We start from the raw sequence: 6,000 nt of genomic DNA, 5'->3' as shown, positions 1-6,000 counted from the left end.
AAATCTCACGCTGCAACTTGCACTCCTGCTCCTGCAGAGCTCCTTCCCTGGTTCTGTTGGCATTTGGCCAGTTCCTGGGAGGAAACCTGGGCCGAGCTCCTAAAACAGCAAAGGAGTTAGGTCTCCTTGAAGGCTGGTGGCTCCTTCACTCAGCACAGCAGGGAGTGAACCATGGACCACTTCCAGACTTTGAGACTTCCCCTTACATCACAATCTTCTTTCTTCCTTGCAAAATCAGCCAAGCAGCTACCCTTCCTTACTAAACCTGGCTCTGTTTCCCAAAGGTTTCCACACTACTGGCCACTTGCTGCAGCTCCAGGGCGCCATGCAGGGCCTATCTGTCCTCGTAGTGCAGCCACAGGCAGAGGCCTGCAGCTAAGGACCCCACTGTTCTCTACCAGCTGACTTTTGGAGTCACCTGGGTCAAGATCCACAACGAAACCGGGCTGCTGGGCTCCTGTTTTAACCTATACAGCCAAGCATCGCCAGCACTAACTGAAGGGATGCTGCATGTGCTAAACACGCCAGCATTTGCGCTGTTTCTCAGGCAGGTTTTGCATCCAGCACTGAGCTCCACATTGTGGATGCTGCCCTACCCTGTGTCCCCAGGCTAGCTAGTTTAAAGCTCTCTCAGGCATATCTACATGGGCTGTATAAATGTACTGCTTATAATATTCCAAAAACCTTTCTTGTCCTCCTGCCTGTTTCCATGTGGCAGGAGAAGGTTAGCCGAAAAAGTGCTTTGCAATCTTGGAGGATTAAAGTTGTTTTGTAATGCCAAGTCCAGATGTGCGTTGTCAAAGGTCTTCCTTGGGTAAAGGATTTTCAAGCAGAGACAACCTGAAATACGCTCCTTGCGGTACAGTAAAACAATCCCCAACAGAATATTAATCCGTGCTTGGGTTTCATCATTTTATAATTTCCCACCTGCCTGTATTTTGATAGTCGTTTCTTGCTGTTTAACTCAAAGCTCTCTCACGGATTTGCAACGTTCTCATTCCTTCTTCGGGCCCCCAGTGCAACTTTCCTAATCAAGGCTTTCCTCATCCCTCCTCCTTGGCCTGAATTTTCTCTCTTCTCCTTTGATACTTGCTTGAGTTTGGAGCACTGGAATTTTACGTGCAACATCTTGATTTTTTTATTTGTTTTGCTTGTTTTGATTTAGGACCCTGCCAAAGGGATATGCTGCTTGCTTTCTGCTCTCCCAAGCAACCCAGACAGTGTGGGATCCTAACTACAGGGATGTCTATCTGGCACATTTCACTTCAGAGGAAAAATAAATGTCCTTTTTTTTTTTTTAATAGCAAAGTTAAATAGTAAAGAGTCATTGTAACAGAAAAGCTCAGCTGCATAACGAGGACTGCTCGTGTCCTTTCCCTGTTGTTCCTTGCTAACGCGCACGGCACGATTTGCAGCATCACTCTCCAGACTCTGCACCATCTGGCTTCTGCGGCTGCTGAATTCCCTGCTCGAATCCAGACACTGCAGTCGTGGCCATGCGGGCAGCTCGTGTAGACGCTTCCGAGCCAGCTTTAAGTGAGTTAGCGCCGCTGCAGAAGCAATACCCAGAAGGAAGCCTGACGCTGTCCTAGGATTCAGAGCATCTAGCTGGGAGGGATCCAGTCCTGGGGCCCAGGGCAAAACAGATAAACAACCCTGGAAATAGGATTCGGAGCGGAAGATCCCATCTCCTCTGACCAGGGCCCTAGATGTGAGGTTACAGAGTAATCCCCCCGACCCTTGCTTGTCTCTTTCTAGATAAATGGTCCTTGAATTAACTTATGAAATGCAGAAGAGCTTCAGAAGGGGAGTGCACCTTTACCTCCTCTGAGCTTCTACAGATTTTAATCTGTGGCTACATATGTCCCAGGAGGCAGGGGATCTGAACCACCACTTAGGCAGGGCAGGGAGGAGGGCTCTAACCCCTGTGCTGCTGCAGAAGCACCCCTCTTCCTTCGACAGAGGTTCAAGCAGTCAGTAGACAACACCTATGACTGTCTAGATGTGCAAAGGACAACTTAACATCTGATTTTTTAAGTGAGAGAGAGGAAAATGGTTCATTGTGGCTGAGAACAAGGACAGTGAACTGCAAATTCAAAACTTTACATACCAAGGGACAGTCACTGGTGAAAAGGTAGGCACCTCCAGAGCCTGCAGGCATTTGGGGACTTCACATGGGAAAGAGGATTCTACTCACATCCCTGCAGCCCGTCGTCTTGCCCAAGGTCACACCGGGAGACCATAGAGAACAGAGAGCTGAACTTCTTCATATCTTCCTGTCTGCAGAGGTTTCAGGTGCGTAGCGGCCCCCCGGCCTACCTGTCTCATTTACCATGCTGCTACAGAGGTGACTCATTGGTGACTCCAGACCGTTTTCTGTATTCATTGCTCTTCTCCAGCCCAGGAAGAGTTAAGTGTCTGGGAGCATCATGGGAACATGGGGAAAGCGTGAACCCAAACAAAGGAAAAAAAACTCCGAATTTTTGTTTTCATGACTGCAGCATGCTGTTTTACATTTCAAGCTGTGGTGAGTATAAAATGATTGCAGATATCCCAGCCCTATGTTACGTCCATGACAGTAGGGGAGTGTCTTCTTCATAAGGAATAAAGGCAGGAAACGCACTGAGGGATATATATGTCCTCATAGTTTTTCTTGCCGTCACGTCTCAGGGACTTCTGGACCCATTGTGCTAAATACAGCTTAGACAAGTGGTTTCTTATTGAAAATACAGCAGCAATTTTCCAAAGGTTCCAAAATTTACTAAGCTTCTAATGACTGCAGCCAGTTGCTGAGATTGCGATAGAGCGATCAAGATGTTCATAACCCAAGGCTATGCACATATTGCCTTTTTCCTTGGAAAAATTAAAGTCAATATGTGTTATATTATACCTTCCCCAGTTTCTTTTCACCTCGGTGAGAAAAGTACACCCACAAAAGGATGTTTGCTGTTCTGCTCTTTTTGACTGTTTTCTTATTGTATGTTTGAAATCATGGTCTATGACTTCTTTATCTAATGCACTGTGCGCCGACATGCATGGTGGCAGCCTGGCCCCCTAGGCCACTCCCTACAACAGTGTTCCAGCTCAGATTTGCCATGGGGCCATCTTGCTAGGAAAAAGGAGAATTTCCTTCAGCAAGTCGTCCTCTTTATCTTCTAGTCTGGCTGTGTCCTCATATCTAGACATCTAAACAGCAAAGACATCTGTAAGCAGACATTGCACAATGGCAACTTCTGAAGCTCATGGTGGCCACATCATGTACTTTGCAGCTCTTTACAAGATCAGACAGTATTTGCTATAACATCACTCATACTGACTGAAGTTGGATCAGGCCTGCTATGAGATGTACTCCTGAAGACTTCCTGATCAGGACTGATAGCAGAAAAGCACAAATCTAACATGGATGTTTCTTCTCACCATCACGGTTCTCAGCACGATGTACAGGTTCTGAGCATGTGGATAAAGTTCAGAGAGATTCGTAGCCAGATTTGTTGAGCCACATGCATTGGCTACAAGATCAGTTTGCCTCCTGCTTGTTGTTCCTCCAAAGCCAGGTTTACGTTTCATGCAGTTGTAGCACAAGCCCACATTTTCTGTTAATATCTGGGACACCAAAAAAGTCTGCAGCATGCTGGGGATGTGGCATACACAACATGAAGGCCCTCTACTGGGTTGTCCAGACATTTAGCCTGTGATGTTCCTCACATCGCACAGCCTCAGATTACATGATTGCATGAAGAAGTTGCAGCATTGAACAGAAGAAAGTTGTGAAGTCTGGAGATCTTCTGGCACGGTAAGATCTAACAGCCAAAGGCTGTGAAAAGACAAATAAAAATTGGACACATGGAACAGATTTTTAGTAGGGTGTACGAACTTCTATTGAACATTTATGACAGGACTTGGCGAGTTTCCCATCATAAGGTCATCTTGAGTGGTGGGTGTGTGCAGAACTCACTGTGTGAAGCCCTGTGGACCAAGTTATGCAGCAAGTTAGACAAGGTCATCACAACGTTCACCCTCCACCTTAAAAGCAACGAAACCAATGTAAATTACATAACTTACATTTCAACCGCCATGGAGGTGTATTTTATTATCCCACTTCATTATACTAGATAAATCCCCACTATGCTGAGGTTAAGATGTGGCCTCTGTCCTGATGGGTTTATAATCTAAATAGATGAGACATATGAGTTTAGGAAGGAAAGAGACAGAACATAGAAACCAACAGTGTGATGACTTGCAAATTTATACTGTGTCACTATTTTTAAAAATATATTGGTGGTGTTTAGTGGAAGAGATTAGTGAAATGTAAAGGTGAAGGAAGAGCTGAATCAATGGAAAGGCAGGAGATGAGTTGGGGAAGAGCAGGGAGTGGAGGGTAGTAGTGAAGAGATGATGAAAGAGCAAAAGAAACACCTAAACGGTCTTGTCTTCAGCACTTGTTGCAGCAGATATGTATTAGCTGTGCTGACTTAATTTTTTACCAGATCCCTGGAGCTGGCTACTCCTTGAAATGTTCTTCTTCAAACTCACAAAGATCATGGAGAAAAAGAATGTCAGATGAATGGTAGGAGATGTCTTTCCTGAAGGGGAATTATTAGAAAACCAACACTATTCTCACCAATGCCATCTTTTAACTAGACATGATAAGACTTTTGAAAAAATTTTATTGCATTCCATTTCATTTCATGGATGTACAATAGATTACGCTTCATTTTTTTTCTGAGCATTTAATATTGCCTTACCAACCTTGAAATGGGAACTGCAAACACTTTCCTGCATTGTTTGGAAATTACTTAGTTATACCACCATTTCTAGAAACTTTCCTGGTGCACTGATAGCTTTAGTTCCTGCAACACCATAAAGCAGATCTCCAAGAGACCAGGCCTTCTCATGTTTCAAAGGCCACCTGGGCCAAGCTTCTGCAAGTTTCCTATGCTGCACTCAATTGACATCTCTTAATCCACTGCCAGGTCTTTTGCTGACCGCAAAATCATTGAAGAAACACTATAAAATGCGATGATCTTCCATCCTAACTTGTTTGTCTTAAACCCTGCAGCGGTGGCGATGGCGTTGTGGGGTTCATCTGCAAGTATTTGTCTTACTGATTTGTCCTTCTTGCTGACAATAACAGCAAAAATTAAAGACATCCATCTTCAGCCTTATTCAGTGCCCACATAGCACTGCTGTACAATAAAGATGATTTAATTCTGGTCCTGAACATCTGGTGCTTCAGTTAGCTCTTTATCACAATGTTTTCAAAGAATAAAATTGACTGCAGTTCTCTGAGCATCCTCACTCTTTAACTACCCACCAGCACTCTTCACGATACCAAGTATTTGGGAGTTACCACCAGTGGCATCTTACAGATTGGTTACAATTGAACAGTTTCCTCTCTGAACTTGGAGGCTGCTTGATGGTTATGTCCAGAGATTTTAGTTTTGTCCAACCTGAGAGTCAGGCCATGACCACTTCTTGGCTCATCATGTTGTCCACCAAGTTGGAGAGATTCACCAGTATGGAGCAACAAGATAATATCCTGGAAACAAAATGATGTTCAACTGAGCATCACGTGTAGCTGCTTCTTCCACCCATTGGTCAGTATTAAAGCAGAACAAGGAAAGCGGTCTTGAAAGTTTACCTGATACAGTAAATTATAGGCCTTACGGAGGTCTATAAGAAGTTCTGCCAAAGCCACTTTCTCGGAAGGCTATGTCAGATTAGCGATCAGGCCGAAGGTACGCTGCCAACAGCTTCGTTCACTGTTTCTGAATTTGCTGTGGGTGCTTATGTGGAAGCCCCAAAGGTACCTGCCAAAGCCCACTCTGCCCCGAACCTGTAAACAGAGTCTCACTCCCTGTCATCTCAGTGCAGTATTGATAATATTCCTCTCAGAACTGAAATCCTAGAAAATGAGTTATCTATTGTCATCTTTTGAAGGAGTAATTTAGTAGTGATGGGTGGCAACATTTGAATCACTCACTAAAAGGGAAATAAAAA

Source organism: Struthio camelus, chromosome 1 (assembly GCF_040807025.1).
Source record: "Struthio camelus isolate bStrCam1 chromosome 1, bStrCam1.hap1, whole genome shotgun sequence".
Classification (NCBI taxonomy): Eukaryota; Metazoa; Chordata; class Aves; order Struthioniformes; family Struthionidae; genus Struthio; species Struthio camelus.
Note: the sequence above shows the minus strand (reverse complement) of the source record.